General features: G+C 44.2%; 1 protein-coding gene across 7 annotated transcripts in view; it reads right to left on the bottom strand.

The window, feature by feature from the left end:
- Positions 1 to 18,343, bottom strand: part of Daam1 (dishevelled associated activator of morphogenesis 1) — a 160,529-nt gene that overhangs the window by 123,706 nt on the left and 18,480 nt on the right. For 3 of the 7 annotated variants that reach the window (XM_063261925.1, XM_039112261.2, XM_039112263.2), the window contains exon 2: positions 4,686 to 4,733. The exons of the other annotated variants lie outside the window; for them this stretch is intronic. The gene's annotated coding sequence lies outside the window, so the exon portion shown is untranslated. The remainder of the gene's footprint in view (positions 1 to 4,685; positions 4,734 to 18,343) is intronic. 7 annotated transcript variants of the gene reach the window in all.

The raw sequence follows: 18,343 nt of genomic DNA, 5'->3' as shown, positions 1-18,343 counted from the left end.
AGGGAGGCTGAGTAAAGTTCTCACAGTAGAGGCATAAATTGACCATTTAAAATTGGATTCTTTCATGAAAGGGAATTTCCCCCTATTAAGTCTAATTAAGGCTATTTTCCTAAGTCTTCAGGGCTATTCATTCAATGAAGTAAGGTCCTGTCTGCTCCACCTCAGGCACCAGCTGCATGGATGCACCACCCAAACACTTTCCAAGCGGCTGGCTCAGAGATCTGCCTGGTTTACTGAAAGGCGGTGTCCCTGAAACCAAGAGATATGTATGTCCTGAGGTTCATTCAGTTGAGCACATTCAAACTAAATGGGAGTGCTTGGGGGAGACACTGTCAACATGCAGGTGACCAGCACCATCTCCTTCATTAATGTCCTTTTCCTTCTTAGGAGATTTATTGATCTGAAAGGACAACTTCCCATCTTTGGACTCAAGACTAAAGGAAATCAAGGTTATCCTGAAGAAGTCCAAGCAGGGGTGTTCTGACTGAACTCGGATTCCCAGTGGGCAAGCAGTCGAACTTTGGGAAAGCTGGGGACTGTGAAGGATTCCGGGGATAAGGCAGCCACTGGCTTCACTAAAGTTTCCTAATGCCTAGGTCAGTGAAGGTGGCCAAGGCAGGAACCTGGATGCAGGAACTGATGCAGAAGCCATGGAGGTGAGCTTCTTACTGCTTGCTCCTTATGGCTTACTCAACCTGCTTTCCTATACTAACGCAGGACCACCAGGCTAGGGGTGGCACTGCCCACAGCAACCTGGGACCTCCCACATAGATCACTGGTCAAGAAAACAAAATATGGGTCTGGAGAGATGGCTCAGAGGTTAAGAGCACTGGCTCCTCTCCAGAGGACCCGGGTTCAATTCCCAGCTCCCACATGGCAGCTTACTCCTGCCTATAACTCCAGTTCCAGGGGATCAGACACCCTCACACAGACATACATGCCGGCAAAACATATAAAATATAAAATAAAGATAAATTATTTAAAAAAAATAAGACAAAATATAGGCTTGCCCACAGGGGACTGGTGGGAGTGCTGTCCCAATCCAGGCTCCCTCTTCCCAAATGAGTCTAGCTTGTGTCAGCTGACACAAAACAAGCCGACACACTGGGGCTACATGGCACCTGACTAAGTGCTCAGTGATTAGGCTATTTATCAAGTGTGCCCATCACTTCCCAGACTTTACCTAATGGAATCCTCTTTTAAGGGATGCCCTTCGAATGTTACGCTCAGCCTCCAACAACTTAGGGCTTCAAAAGCAAGATGCTTGAATGACACAAACATACAGGCCACTCCACTGAGCCACCTGACTAGCAGTATGATAGCATCTAGTTAGGTACACACTATGACAAACACTGAACTCTCTCACTGCAAGCCTGTGGGACATTGTTTCCAGTGAGATCCGAGGTGCCCGAGCCACATATGCTAGCCAAAGTTGCACAGTTAACGAGGAAGAAAACTGAGACTGGAACCCAGACTCTCACCCCTGGACCACTCTCTTAACGATAATAAAGTTATTTAAATTGTGGTCTTATAAACTATCAAACAGCTGGATATTCAGTTAGCTCAAGATTTTCATCCCCCACTGCAACAATTGGATTCTGTTTCCCACAATCCCTGTCTCTTCTTAGTCCTTGTCTAGATCAGTGTCAGGAATTATTGCCATATTTTATAACTATTTGTACCAATGTTCTATAAAGAGTTAAAATGAACGTAAACTATTTCTTGGGGTGAGTTTACAGCCAAACCAGGAGGCTTACTGTAGAGGTGAAATGTATGCTTGGCAGTATGCAATGGCCTGTGTTCAAGGCTACAGAACTCCACCCCCAACCCCAGCTCAGTTACATCACTCACCACTCACCTTCTAGAAACATGCTAATTTCTCTTAACCTCAGCATCATTTTTCAAAAGATCTGGTTTGCAAAAGATCCATCAGCAGCCAAGTAGACAGCTGCTCAACAAGGAAAACTTAACCCAGACACAGAGAATGACAGACAGAATGCCCCCCCACCCCATGCCGGAGAATAACGCTTCTTAAATTCATGTCTCTTTGAACTCTCCACTGAATTTTGTTAAATCTGTTTTAAATGTTTAATTTGCTGAGGTAGAAAGAAACCCAGGCCCAAGAAGAGACCCCATGTTACACGTGTAATGCATCACAGTCTCTAGCAAGATGAAGCTTAGTGACAGGGTCTCTAAGCTAAGTGGTTTTTCTCTACCAGAAACACTAGTCTGTGTGTTACCCCAGTCACTCTTGCAGCTGACATGGGCTATCTATCAGCAGCAGTTGGTCTTCCTGTGGTCACAGAAACTCACCTCTCAGCACTTGGGAAGGGCCTCTTCCTACACCTGTTCTCTCCTGAGGGGCTGTGAAGTGATGGGTTTGCCCAGGGGTTGGTTTCATCTATAGCAAAACTGAAATCTATTTGCAGGGTCAAACAGTTAATCAATGCAGGGCCTCAGATTTAAAAACAAGGACGGTGTACTGCTTAGGTCAACTGGTATTCTACTTATCTGCCCATATTATTCCATTACCTCAAACATTCTACTATTAAAGTGGGTGGTGGTGGACAGAAATTTATTTTTCATTCAATTCAACTGCTAATTATAGGTTGAAAAACATTCAGGGGATGGAAGCCACTGCCCAGAGTCACATATCACCAAAGGGTGTCTGAGGGCTTGCTCAGAAGGAAATCCAACCCACAACATGGGGTTGAGCCTCCTGCTTCATTTCAACCAAGGAGCACAATTAAGTAAGCTTACAGACCTCTTATCAAGTTTTTAAGACTAAAGACTACACATCTCTTGGTAGGTAAACAAATGGAGAAATCTTTCTATGAGATTGACTTTCAAAGAAAGAATGACTCCACCAAAAGCCAGGTTTCAAGTAATGTGGAACTTTTTTTTCCCCACTGTGTTATTGTCTTTGTCCCCTGACCATCTCTGAAAGGAGCAATGAAGGTTTTCAGTCACAGTTTTATAAACTTTTAAAGACCTCACTATGAAGTTATGTGGCTAAATAGCATCATGTATGTTAGGTTATACAGGGAGAAGCTTAAGGTAGAAGAGGACTTCTTCAACTTTCTCCATTTGTGACTGATTTCACTAAATAATGTTTTGCATGACTCCAAGTATACAGGGACATAAAGTAAGTATACAGACCAAACATTTCTCGATGGTAAATTATAAAGAAATTTATTTCAATGTAATTCTTTGGTACATATAATTTTTACCATTTATGAGAGAAATTTACATACTAATGAAACAGAGCTAATCAACAAGTAATCAACACATCAAGCCTACATGACTCTACGTATAACAGAGAACACACCATTAAAGCATCATCAAGAGTGAATTTGGTAAACGCTATACAATAGCCCACCTGCTGGGGTTTCAGACTGGGCCAAAACACTCAGAAACACACAGAGAAATTTTCAGTGTCAGCCTAGTAAATGTTTTGATTCAACTGTTAGAGGCCACTGTTCGGGTTAAGCTCCCACAGGCCTCAACAGCATAGACCACACCAAAATGGAGTCACTCCTGCTAACTCCCACATAAACAAATTAAGCTTTCAGGAAGCATATAAATCCCCCAAACAGACCAGTTTTTCCAGAAAGCAGTAGTCTGTTTTACAAAACAGGAACTAGGAATGAGCTGATGTCAATCAGTCTGTTTCCAATTGTTTAGTCGCCCTATTCCTAAAGCCTCTGTTAGCAACGAGCGCTCATTCTATTGTGTAGAACGGAGATGAGTGGTAAAGAGGGGAAAAAGCAATTAGATCTATAACTAAATTTTGTATACTAAAACTAAATTTGTGATTTTATATTTTGACATTTCAGTACTTACTGGCTAATTGGCACCACAAGTATTTGCTATTCGGTGCTCATAAGATAGGTTACTTTTCTGGTATTTTGAAAGCAAGCTTTTTTGAGGTGAAAGGGGGGCAGTCCATTCTGCCGAGGACTGGCACTAGGGACCAGGAGAAACGAAACATATCACTGAAACCAGAGGCAAATCCAAACTAAACTAACCCCCTGACCTCCACACATGCTCAGCACAGGGATGTCCAACACAGCTGGCAGGGGCGATGCAGGGTTTCCTCAGATGACAAGCTGCTGTGCGTGGCATGTGCTGCCTCGAGGTACACACAGAGCAGAGTAAGGAAAAGCCATCAAGCTTGGTATACAAATATGACCTTGGCCCCTGAGGGAGGATTTCTGAATAATGAAACCCAAAATAAGACTGAATCTAAAAATAGCCCCTCTGCTTCTACAGAGGTATTTTTCTCTCAGCATTTGTTCCAAATGTGTGGGAAGAAAAGAAACGGCCTGAGTTAAGTGAATTTCCAGATTTCATCAACAGCCACGTGATACTTGGAAGCATCTTCAGCCAATAGTAGAAATATAATTTCCTCTTCCATTTAGGTCTTTATTTTCCTTGTCAGCTTAGTAGACGGACAGCATAAAACTGGGCAGGTATACAGATAGCTAAGTTTTATGAAAAGCTCACGATATCTCCTAGCCTAACTTGGGCTGAGGAAGGTCATTAAATCTTGGGATTTTTGTCAGTGGCAAAACAGTGATTTTTTTTTCCACAAAGAAAGACGAGTAGAAGCTGGTGTGATGTTGACACTGCACTTCGTTTTCCTATCATGCTACACAGCGGAAGGCCTCAGTACTACTGCTTACCTTCCTTTTGTTCCTACCCCATTAACTGAGACTGCACGAGAAGACAACCTGTGGGAAGAAACGCAGCCTATCATTTCCTTTGGAAAGGTTAATTTAATTATCCCAGTCTATGTTCTAAGCTACCTCCAGCTAGCCTTCTCCCCAGTGGCAGATACAAAAACCTCCCTCCTCCTTTTTCATAATACTTCAAATCAAACAATTGCAATGATACTACAGAAATCAAAGCAAGCAAGCAAACAAAACATTTCCCAAAGGATCTATAACTCTAAGGTGTTTGGGCCCAGGTTAAGGAGGAACAATGGTCCTGCCTCGGCCACCTCAGTAAATAACTGAGGCAGAAGGCAGTGGGAGTGACTCACAGAGCTCCACTCAGACAGCCTGCCTCTGGCAGGGAGGGCCATCGGTGCACAGGGGTGCTCTACAAAACCACATATGAAATTTAGTGGGAGAGTTTTCAGTGGGAGCAGTTTCTGGATGCTGGGGAAACCCATTCTGAATAAATGGGAGTTAGGGACCATTCAGGTGCTAAATGAAGGGACCCCAGGCCTACATGGGAAGCCTTGTGCCTCTCTGAATAGTTTTTATCAGAAGAGACAAACACTACAAGAATGACAGGTGTTAGAACAAACTCAAGTTGCAAACCCCACTCCTAATCCCAAAGAAGCCTTCAGGAGCATCATAGACAGAGCGTGTGTTCTCATAGCCAGGTGTCTAGCCCAAAGGTCAAAGTGTGCACAGACTGGAAGTCAGCCTGCACAGATGGCCTGTAAGGAGACCTGGAGGGAGCTTCCTTTCAGAAGGAACAGAGGTGAGGCGACAAGAGGTACCTCACACCCTCCTTGCGCACAGGCAAACCCATTTCTGTAGAGAGGGTCATCTTATGAAAGGACAACAAAAAGTCTGTCACAACTTTTATATTAAAATCATTTTAATACAGAATCCTTGATCAAATGAAAACCCATTTCTGTAGAGAGGACCATCCTATGAAATGGTGACAAATCCCTAAGTAAGAAAACTAGAAGCTGAAGCAGAAACACAAGACAATTACTTTAACGATATATTAGTTGATTCTGGAGAGATCAACATTGTAATGCAAAATTGTGGTTGTCTTACTATTAATCATATAGATTTATGCCACACCAATTCAAGTGGGAAAGTTGAGGCTAGGAAGATGGCTCAATCCATCTCATGACTCCCACACAGATCTACGGCACCCACACAAATAAGTCAGGCATGGAAGGCTTACATCTGTAACGCCAGTGCTTAGGAGAAGGGATGAGTAGAGACAGTAGATCTCTAACCAACTGGTGAGCTCCAAGTTGTGATGGAGTCTCTCTCAAAATACGAGAGGTGGAGATAGAGCAAGGAAAACATCTAATGTTGACATGTGGCCTCCATGAATATACACATACCCACACAAACACACGTACACCACATACAAATTCACATATGCAGACAGGGGTTACAAAAAGAATCTGAACAAAACAAGGATCCTACGGCAAAACAGAAATCATATCTGTCTAACCCCTGGGTCGGGGGATGGGAGCATTTACCATGGACCCATGTAACCAGAGTTGAGCAGCATCAATCCTATGTAGCCTCCCACTATTTTTAGATAATATAAGGATGCTAGTCAGTGCCATGCCCATTCCCAGGTTCTAAGGAAAGGCCCTTAGAATGTGCTTTTAGAGTATGACCCAGCTTTATCAACGTCAACTGCCCGCCATTAGCAAAAGGGAAGGGAAACATCTCACACTGCCGGTAAGAAGGTCAAACTGCATGTCTGGTTTCAGACTTTCTAAAAGTCCTGCTGAAGCACACTGATTTAGTGTCCTCAGCATTCTGACTTCACAGCGAATTATCCAGCCTCTCCCGGCCATGACTATGGCTCCCCTAACCCTGCCCAAAATCTCCTAACATTGAGTATAGATTTAAGATGGACCAAGTACACTTTCTCCCTGACACACTAAATCCTCAGCGCCATCCATGCTTTCAGACTGAGGGCTCTTCATATAGAGGAGCAAACCAGGTCAGCATAGAAGTAGGTAGAGTGAATACCCATCTACAAGAGGATCCCAGGGGACACTCCATCAAAATCACTCCACTAAAAACTGTCCTAAAGTCTACGCATAGACTACTAGAAAGCAACAGAAAGCACCAAGCTGGCCATTCAATTGGTATTATTCATTAACTAAATTGTTATTATCAGGTAACTAAAACACGTGTACCAGTTTGACTCCTTGCAATTGGTTGCTGGTGTTTGCCCCAGTGCTGTGCGAACTGAGTTTCATGACATACTAATAAGATGGTTCAGTAAATAGAATAATTTCATGCACAATGGCCAATCAATGATTTTATTAAGCTTGCTTATGGAGCAGAGGTTATAGGAAGAATGACAGTGGCCACCTCTAGGTAAACACTGGGGGGGGGGGGGGAGACAGCTGCATAAGCATCTCCTGCAGGGGGACCTAATTGAAGGCTGCCTGAGAGACCAAGGATTGCTGGCCCAGACAATGGCAGTCAATTGGGAACTGCTGTTTAGAAAAGATGCTTTCTTGGGACCAATGGGGCTCGGTGGAGGGGATTAAAGAAGCTTGCAGCAAGGTTCAGATGAGCTTGCTGCACTGTTTCTCACCTGCCCCCAGAGTCTGTGTTGCTGACTCCACACCACCTCACCTCCAACCCCCAAGGGCAGGTAGGGTTGGGCAGCAAGTAGTCCAGGCGCAGGCACAAGAGGTTAAGGGGCTACTTATGGGAACACGATGGCTCAAAGGGCAGCTGCATAGCCAGCAGCCCATCATGGAGGCACAAGTTCACCAGGGAAGAAGCTCCTCTCCCCAGCAAGTGTTACTGCCATGTTAGGTAGGAGCCTCGTCAATCTTCTAAGTGTCAGCGGTGAGACTTGTAAGCTTATTTACTTCCTGAGTTTTCTAAGCTACTCCTCTTTCCATGGGTGAATGTTTCAATTCAGAGGAAATCATTATACCTGGGCTTCTTTTATAAGATAGAAATCTGAGAGGACCCTAACATTCACCCAACACCCCTGTCCCCAAATTCAAGACTCGCAAAATGTTAACCTGGTCCAGCATCACCTCAAATGCCTTTAGTCCAGAGTCTAGCTTAAATACCATCTAATTCAAGATGCTGGTGAGACTCAAGGTACACACCAGACGGAGGGAAATCTGCCTCTAGCTGAGCCTATCAAATCAATCAGATTACATGTTCAGGCTACAATGGTGAGAAACAGCAAGTGTAAGTCATTAGAGCCACCTCTACACAGGGAGACAGTCAGTCAGAAGCAACACTGCATTGGAAGGACCAATGAGGAATCGCAGTGTGTGATGGTGGTTGGCTACTCACACTGTTATCTGCATTCCACTTTCCTATCTGACTTTTACACACGACAAACCTTAGATAGTGACAAAAGATAATCTCAGCCAAGTGTTGACTTCAGTTGTAGCCACTGCAGTAAATGTAATTTCATTGGCTGAGAACATGTTGTCTTCTAGTACCTTGCATGAGGCTAAGGATTAGACAAAGGCCTTTTTCTTCAGACCTGTCTATCAGGCCCACGAGAGGCAGTTTGCTTCTAGTTCACAGGTGCATCAATATGCCTTTCCCGGCCCACTCTGTAATGTATGAACTCTCCAGTCCCGCGTTAGAAGCTAGCAAGATCTTAAGGACCTTTCTGTCCACAAGATATCACACTGTTCCACTGCACTGGTGGTGGTATGCTGATAGGACCTAGTGAGCAAGAAATGTGGTTACTCTCGATTTACTGAGAGGAGAATGTCCTAAGCTCCTTGAGGACTATTCACTAAGTAGGGAGGAGTCTGTATTGCATCGACTCCTACTGGCCAGGTCCCCAGTTCTCGGGCTTTTCGACTTGGACTGATTCACACCTTTTCTGGCTTGTGGACCGCTTAAAGCCCTTTAAATTGCTGACAGTTTCCTGTTAGCTCTGCTTGCCTGGACAACTCAGACTACTCAACAGCCACTGCAGACAGCGGTGGGTGTAACTAATGAGGAGACCGTAAGGCACTGTCCAAAACCAAGCAAAAGGTTTAATACCTTAAGATGTGAGAACAACAACACCCCTGACCATGTTTACTGTAGAGTTCACCAGTCATCCACGAAGACAGCGTAAGACAAGAACCAGGGTCATACAGCTCCCCCACAGGGGTGGGCCAAGCTCTGACTTCAGCCCTATTGATAAATTCTTCCAACCCTTGGGAAAAGACTATAGGGGGAGGGGGAGTACAACCCATACAACCTCAACTACGAGGTTTCTGAAGACAGGCAGGAGATGGGGGGCAGGAGTATGAACACCCCTTTAGCATCATATGCTGGGCTGTGGAGCGGTGCCAAGTTCGGAGAGGAATTCAGATAGGGTGTCAGTGTTTGCACATCACCATCGAGAGCATGAGAAAGACTGCAGGTAAGAATTCCCAGGCCAACAAAACTAAAAGAATTTCACATAGACAAGAATGAACTGTTTCCTTAGTAGAAGCGTGTGTGTGTGTGTGTGTGTGTGTGTGTGTGTGTGTGAGAGAGAGAGAGAGAGAGAGAGAGAGTGAGTTTTCACACAGTTCCAACATTTGAGCATCAAATGCCCTGAAGTGTTAATAACTTGGCAGCCAAATGTGGAAAGTTGAGAAAAGGGGAGATTTGTACCCAAGTCTTTTCACATATTTATAAATTCACATTTCATAGTAAATAAAGATAGTTAGCAAATATCCAGACTTAAAAATACCTAGAAGCCAATAGGCATCCATTAAAACCAAAGTAAAATCCAACTTTCCGAAAGGACAGATTTGGTGCAAGATGAAGCCTGTGCGTGTGTGTGCCCTTAGAAAGTAGGGCAATAGCGATAGGCTAACCTCAGCATCCTTTTCATTGATCTTCACAGTACTCATTAGCACGAGATAGAAATGACAATTCTAATGGAAAAGATTGGCAGTAAAAACTTACACACCTGCTACTCAATCCGAAATCGACCTGTAATCCCATTAACCCATCTTAACCTGGAAATGTCTGGAGGCCAAGGTGCACTTCAAACTCATTTAAATCCTAGCATCCGAGAGGTGGAGGCATGGCAATTAGGAGTTCAAGGTCATCCTTGGTTATATAGCAAATTCCAGGTCAAACTAGCAAAATGCAAAAAAGCAAAATGACCTAAAGTGTATAGTGGCCCGATAAGTCCAATAATAGAGTGAAACAAATCATAAGTTGACTCCTCTGACTTGAACCATCAGCACACTGGCTCTGAATCTTTAACTTGAATATACGAGCAGGTCTCAGTAGTTGATGGACCCAGGAGAAGAGGAGACTGAGGCTGCCTAGTGAAATGCGCAGAACTGGGGATGGGAAGGGCTCAGAGAGCGAAGGCACTAGAACACATGCACCACACATGCACGCTCACATACTAATGGCATCATGGTGGGGAAGTATGGGGGAAGAGGCTCACACTATGGCAGCAGGAATGCAAAAGGCCGGAGGTGGAGGCTGAGCAGGAATCTGAGGACAGGACTGGAAGCAGAAGCTGGCTTAGCTTTAAAAAACCAACAAGTGCCTCACTGTACCCATCCAGGGCCATCTCCAAGGTCCCACAACCTCCCGAAACCATGCCACCTGCTCCTACATTCACAATAGCTCCTCCTTCTCCAACCTATCATGTAGTCCAGGCTGGCTCTGAACTCACTATGTAGCTAAGGATCACCCTCAATGTCTGATCCTCCCCTGCCTCTACCTCCCATGATGGGATACTGGGTACATGTCTCCACCGTCAGCAATGCTCCCTTTCTTACACTGCTTTTTTTTCAGGTGTTGTGTTACGACACAAAAAATAACAAATCCACCTTCTTCAGAGCTGAGCACACAGTCAGCACTGCCAAAGGACTTTCGGGGATGGTGAAAATGCCTTATCCCTACACCACCCAACACAGCAAGCAGCTACCGGGCCCCCTATGGCTACCAAACATCTGTACTATGGTGGCAAGTGTGCCTGAGAAGCTGAACTGCTAATTAGTTTAGAACGTGAAGGTGGCAGCTTGAATATAGGAAGCTGTGCTCTGTGGAAAGCATCAGCTCTCAGACTCCTAACACAGCTTCGGATCTAATTAGAAGCCTGTCAGAGGTGAGAACATCAAAGAGACTCAAAAGGAAGGCTTTCTATGGTGGAACTGTGTGCAGAGAATCCCCTCACGGTACTCACGCTGAGGCAGAGCTGCGTGTAATGCCTGATGCCAGATGATTCTAAATCCTTCTGCTGTCAGAAGTCAGTCACTGCCACCCACAAGGAGACGGACCCGTGGTGTGGCAGGATAGGCAGCGCCCTCTATGAGCCCACTGTAGCCAGTAACAAAACGGCCCACCCCATAGGAAACTGCCAAATTCGGACAATATTTTCTCCAAGATCAGGTCAAATACAATAGAAGATGAATTGTATTTCAAAGATCTGTTCAAAAAAAATTGCAACTAACCTTTATGTGGGGGTTGGGAAGGTATTATCCATTTTCAGTTAGGCCACAAACGAGCGTGTGCGTGTGTGTGTGTGTGTGTGTGTGTGTGTGTGTGTGTTTTTAATATTTGCTTACTTATTTTTCAATTGAAGTCACTAGGCCAAATGCATCAATTACTATGAAAATCGCACGACAGAAAACACATCAGCTGTTAGTCTAATAGTAATTTAACACTTCATATTTGATTTGAAATTGATGTACTAAACTGACAGACATAATAAAGGGGTAATCTATATGAGCTTAATTAGCAGGCAGCTGTGCCACACTAACCCATAATAGCAGCAAGGTATTGATCTGAGAGTGACTACAAAGAACATTGAGCAAGTGGGCCCGTGATGGGCTAACGGAGAGACAGGGACACCTGTCTTCCCTTGATCTTCTCTTGACCTGAGACATTTTGGAGACCTCGGGAGGAGCAGTGCTCCAGAGAGAGGAGGTCAAAATAGGGCTGGGAAGGCTCGGGTGCACAGCTACCCTCCTAGGCCCTCCTGGTATAGAGAATCCCACCCATAGGAGAGGGCCCAGCTCAAACCAGGTGCGAGAGAAACCAGAAGGGGTCTCCTGCCATGAGCAAACTCCAGAAACGAAACAAACCATCTTTCAGAAAGTTTTGCACGAATGCAAAAGGAGGGGAATGCCAGACAGGCTGACTTCCCAGGCCACCCGTCTCAGTTACCCTGTCATTTCAGCAGGCAAAATGACCTATGGCTTCCTGCCAACATGTGTCCAAACTAATCAACTGTGGCCAGAAGACAGTAGGAGTTATCACATCTGTGAATCAGAAACAACATTTCTTGGTGCTCCCCTTCTGGCCTACCCGCCTGGTTGGTTGTGCAGGGCACGGGGGCAGGAGGTTACCTGAGACCCCTGCCCTTGGTGTTTACCACCATAGAGCCTCAGCAGAGGTCTTGTTATGCTGAGTTCAAACAGGACAGATGAACAGCCCTCAGCCTACAGAGGCTCCTCCCTGCAGAAAGGCATGAGCTGCAGCTGCCTGCTAACAGCCCAAGCCAGCAGCCAGCAGCCAGCACCCAGCACCCAGCCACTCTTTCCTTGCCAAACACTGGCTGAAAAGAGCTTCATTCAGCTCTTGAGTTACGGCCTAGTGGAGAATGGCAAGGAGAGGCACCAAGAGAGTGGTCCTAAAAATTGATTCCCGGCATAAACCAAAGCCATGTTTAGTGGAACTTTAATAACTCAGGAGTCCATACATGTGTTTAAATCCTCCATGTCTAGTTTCAAAAAAGGCAAACCTTTTCTTTTTCCTCCAAGGAGACAAAAAGCAGAAAAGCAAAATTGCTCATAATGTCATATGCCATCAAACAGGAGGTTCTCAGGCTTAGGGCCAAAGGTTCCCAGAGCTTCAGCTGAGCCAATCGGCAAAGAATTGGACTTTCATTTGCTTCATTTCTTCTAAAATTATCTTCCAGAACCCTGCTCCCTCACCCCAAGGACAAAATGAGATATTGGATAAGGACAAGACAAACATGGTGCTTGAGAAAGATCTGAGATGCTCAGAGATCTGCACTCATTACTGGTGGGAATAAAAAGTAGTATGGCCACCTTTAGAGGACAGCTTGGAAGCCCCCCAAATGCTAGACACGGACTCCTGCCATATTTAGCTTCTTACCCAAGAGAACCAAAAACAAATGTTCACACAAAACTCAAGGAATGCTGATGGTGGCACTACTCAAAGAACCAATGAGTAGAAATACCCAGACGTCCTCAAATAAACAAGGTATGGTATGTCCATAAAATGGAATGAATATACCTTGCAATAAGAAGAATGAAGTACTAGGCATAGCGGTACACGTCTTTCCTGCTAGCTAGTTTGGTCTATTTCAGTCCCGGACCAGTCAAGTTATAAAATTCGATCCTCTCTCAAACAAACAAACAAACAAAACAATCAACAAACAAACAAGGAGAATGAGGTACTGATGCACACCATGCCATGGATGAGCCTTAGAAAACAGTAAGATAAAGAGCCTGGTCACAATAGAGCTCCACTTATTTAAAATAGCCTGAACTGGCTAATCCATCCAGACAGAAAACAGGTTAGAGAGCCTGGGGTGGGTCCGGGGCAAATCTGTTAAACTAGGACAGGAAATGAGGCTGAAATTCTTCCCTGAAGGCAGCATGTTAGTTAACCACAGTTAATACAGCAGACATCTTGACTGTCAAGGCCACCTGGGCCAGCACTGCCTGGTTCTACCAACATTTGAAAGAATCTAAAGAAAAAGCTTTTACTCTCATCCCACACTGCATCAAAGGAAGGTAAATTAACCAACAGCCATGAAGTGGTGGTCCCCTCACCGGCTGAAGAGCAGCTGCCTAACACAGACTCTTGTTAGCCTCTCCAAACATCTGCTTGCATCCTCCTGGACCATGTACAGAGCCAGTTTCCTGAAGTAAACAACCCAAGGAATCAGAGCGAACATCCCGGGGACATTTGGCTTTGTGCTAGCATGCCATGCAGGAGAGGCAGAGCAAAGAACATTAGGTATGCTAGTCCTCCGGGCAGGATGATTTCCTGACAGTCGTAGGAAGTTCCTGCAGGGTCCTGAAACCATTCAGGAAGGAATGAGCTTGAAGTCCAGACAAGGCCAAATATGTCACAAGCGCAATGGGGAAGACAAATCACCTGCAGGGAGAGGAACCATTTTTTGACATGGTATTACCTTTTCACTAATTTTACTTAAAAATAAATAAATAAAATATTTTAAAGGTAGCAATAAGCTTCACCACCTAAGCCATGAGAGAAGACCATTTTCAGACGAGACAGACATTTACGAGTAGGGTATGCAGATCCTGTAACCCCTGCCTTGAGCATAGGTTTGAGTTCCCTGTCATTCCAAGGTAAACAATTTCCCTTTCCATGTAAATCCTTGCAGCACTCACAGCTGCAGCTAGGGTCAGTTTACATGCTCTTGCAGCAGGTCGAGGGAAATGTGGTGACTGCAGCTCTGATAGTCAAAAAGGGTAACCTTGAACCCTTCAGGTACTGCACTCAGTCAGAGAAGATTGCCAGCTGTTTCTGATGCTATCATTTCCTTCATTTCCTCCCCACACCCTCCTTCTCTCTCTCCCTTCCTTCCTCCCTCTTTCCCTCCCTCCCTCCCTCCTTTTATTTCAAGTCTTGCTGTGAAATCCTTTACACACGTGACATTTCATGGAACCCCCAGTATAGATATATCGTACATGGATGGATGATGGATGGATGGATGGACGGACGGATGGACAGACGGACAGATAGATATCTGAAGCCGACAAGCAGCTTTATTCTGTGTGGCACCAGAGGAAGGAAGAGTCTCCCTAGAAGCAACTCTTGGACAGAATCTTGGGATCTACAGCACATGGAATAAACACTCACCTCATTTGTGAAATAGAAAGAAACTTCAGTTACTTTTAGTACAACACTCTTTAAAATTGTAACTGAAACCAAGGAAAAATGACCAAGTGGTAGAAAGTAGTGATTCCTAATCCCAGTCCTAGGGGAGGACGGAGGAGGGATGGAAACATTAAAGGGGTTCTGCATTCATTCATATATAAACATTATATATGAATAGATATATATGAATGCATGCTTATTTGTCCAAATAAATTTATATGCTGTGATTGGCAAGACTAAAAATGATTCGAGTATTAATGACTTCATGGTCATGTGGGGATCTGACTCTACTTTTAATTAAAAAGGAATTATCCTACTCTAAAAGATTGTGAATGACTGATAAAAAGAAAACAATGTTCCTCTTGAATTAAATGGGGTAAGTTGATCTCTTAAACTCTAATGGCAGCTTTTTTTTTTTTTTAAACTTTGGAGTTTGCCACTTTTAATGTCACATCACAGAGGTGGATGGACTAGTGCTGTGGCTCAGTGAGGGGCTTTGAGGCCATGGAGTGGCTGGGAAGGAAAGAAGGTCCCGTCTGATAAGCATTGGCTACGAAGGCTCTATGGACACTGGAAAGCAGAGGAAGGGACAAGCATCTCTTGTATTAACGCACTAGGTGATGTCCAATAGCCATCTGAGACTGGGAGATTAGTGGTGACCCAAGTTCTGACTGTCAAGCTGCCCTATGCTAGCACACCTGAGAGCTCTCTACAGCACAAGCTGTACAAAATGGGGTTGGAAAAGTGTTGGTCCTCCTCACATGAGCTTTCCGTCAAACTGTTCTGTTGTGGTTTTTGAACAAGCCTCACTTTAGAAGAGCTTATGCCTTCCGACCAGATGAGTGTGCCAAATGAATTGTGGTTTTATCATTCCTTTATATACCATGTCATTTGCTATTCTTTTTTAAGCCTGGATATTTAAAATGTTCTATCAAACAAGCTGTATATTTGAGACCATCAGTAAATACAAACCAAATGATAGCTATCCATCTCTTTAAAAATGTATGATGTGGTAATATCAAAACTGTCAAGCTTGAGTCAGTGAGACAGTCCTTTAAGAACCAAAGCCTAGGAAAAGTTATAAATGGGACTCCAGCCATATATTCTACCTTTTTTTTTTTTCAAACAGGGTTTCTCTGTATACCTCTAGTTGTCCTGGAATTCAATCTGTAGATCAGGCTAGCTTCAACTCAATAATTAGCTTATATTAGAATAAAAACCATTGCATTGTGCTACCTCACTCTTGCAAACAAGGAAGTCTATGGCTAGAGGTCAACAGAAGTAGGCTTGTCTAGCATGAACCAGTACAAGACCTCAGGTTCAGTCTTCACCCATCCCAATCCCCACCCCACCCCACCCCCACCCTGAAAAAACAGGAAGAGAGACACACACAAACACACAGAGAGACAGACAGACATTACCATTCTGAATAAGAAAAGTATGATTAATTTGCAATTTTACCATGCATAGAAAAGACTGGCAGGCTTTATTTCATTCCATGTTTGAGTATGTCTGTATGTCTGGCAGGTCAGGACAACATAAGAATGCAAGGTGAAGTAGTCTGTGGTCCACCTGACAGTGCTGTTTGTTTATTCACAGGAGTGAAGAAAATGTCTGTTTTCATTTCAACATTTGGTAAACTTGAAAATCCCACTGCTGCAGTCAACTTCATAAAATTACATACATACCTGGGGTCTGACTGAATCCGCTCAGGGAAATATCTGCCTCACCTTCCCCAAACCCCATTCCCCTGACTAGGAAGAAGGTGCATTACTGCTTCAGGAGGAACAAGCACACAAGACCTGCTCCTTGCATCCTAGTTCTTAATCCCAAGAACACTCCTGCAACAACCACAGTGCCTATGAGTCAATGCACATACATACACCTCCTAAACAAAGCCCCATGTGCTACAGTGTATGAGCATGTGTGCATGTGTGTGTAAGCATATGTTAGTATGTGTGTGTGAGCATATGTGAGCATGTGAGTGACAGCATGTGTAAGCATGTTGTGCATGTGTAAGCATATTGTGCATGAGTGAGTGTGTGTGCATGTGTGTAAGCATGTTATGCATGTGTGTGAGCATGTAAGCATATATGAACATGTATGTGTAAGCATGTGTGCATATGTGTGAGCCTGTAAGCATATGTGAGCGTATGTTTGTGTAAGCATGTTGTACATGTGTGAGTGTGTGATCATCTAAGTGTGTAAGCATATGTGAGCGTGTATGTGTGTCCATGTTATAATTTTTTAAGCAGAGACAGAATAAGTCAAATAATAGTATCTGAACAGAATCATAGTACTAAAGAACCAAGTCAATCTCCCTGTGGTTGGAAGCAGATGAATTTCTGTCTGAGCAAACCCACATGTCAGGTAAGAGGAAACCCTTTTCCCCACAGTATTGACTTATGATGTATTGACATAAGGCCATTAGACTCTGATGGTGCCAGGACCTTGTGACATTGATGCTACAAATGCAACATAGTAGATATTCCAGGGACGCACGTGAGTCTCTGCTTTACAACACCATTTCTAAACAAAATGTACCAGGGATAACATTTCTTTTATCACGTAAACCATTGTAATATAAACTTCTCCCTCTCTCCATAATATTTGGATTATTTCATTGTTCTGCCTCCTACTCATCCAGAAAAGTGCAGTCCAGTGGAAAAACTCTGTCACCCCCTGCCTGCCATGCCTTCAGAAGGGCCTTCTGTGGCCACCCTCCACAACAGAACTGCTGAGAAGAAACCACTGAGGTAGCCTCGAGGAAATGTGTCTTGGTGATAGACAAGCTCTCTGGTACCCTTCAGATACTGGGGAAAGTGTGTGTGAGGATGACTACAGAAAACTGTTGCCTCAGACTTCCATCACCCCGGAATACTTTAGGTTCCTTTATGAGTCCCCAGACATCTCGAAAGTATCCTTCCCATGGCTTTCAGGATTACTGGTTGCATTTATGAAAGTGTGATAATTGATCTCTCTCATGGTCATCTATAAAACATGGAGATTTGCTGGGCCTCCTGGTGCAGGGGGAGAAGTCCAGCTACCTGGAACCTGAGGCAAGAGGATCACAAGGTCATTGCCTGCCTGAGCAACTGAGCTAGACTCGGTCTCGAAATAGAAAACATGAAAATGGTTTAAGGCCTAGCTCACTGCAGGGCACTCACTCAGCATGCATCAGGCTCTGGGTTTAATTCCCAATACCCAAAATGACTTTTAAAGCACCTTTTTTAAATTAAATAGGTAAATGGGTAAATAGATAAATGAGTAAATCTGAGAAAGGAAAAATATAAATGACTAAGGGGAAAGGTTTTACTTAACATCAATTTGCTATGGAAATTAAAGTACACTGTAGTAGAACTTGCTGGCCGTTACCTACAGACAACGGTGAGGCACTGATGTGCTCCTAGGTACCAGCTGTGCTTTTATACCCTGCTGTTACCAACATATAAAACCTTTCTGGATAATAGCTTAGCAGGACTTTAAAACAGTCCTGCTGAATACCTTTGAACCTTGTGCTCCATTTCTAAGAACCTGCTCTGAGAAAATAAACCAAAACTTGAAACATGTTCATTTTAAAGGACAAACATCATGAAGCCAGGGAGGATGATACCATTGTCATCCCGGCACCAGAGAGAAGGGCAGTAGGATCACCTTGAGTTCAAGACCAGCCAGGACTACACAAGGAGACCCTGTCTAAGAAGCCAACGACTGCCAACCACATTTTACAGAGAGGAAACTGTCACCCC

This window comes from Rattus norvegicus, chromosome 6 (genome assembly GCF_036323735.1).
Source record: "Rattus norvegicus strain BN/NHsdMcwi chromosome 6, GRCr8, whole genome shotgun sequence".
Taxonomy (NCBI): Eukaryota; Metazoa; Chordata; class Mammalia; order Rodentia; family Muridae; genus Rattus; species Rattus norvegicus.
This window is presented reverse-complemented; position numbering and strand designations above follow the sequence as displayed.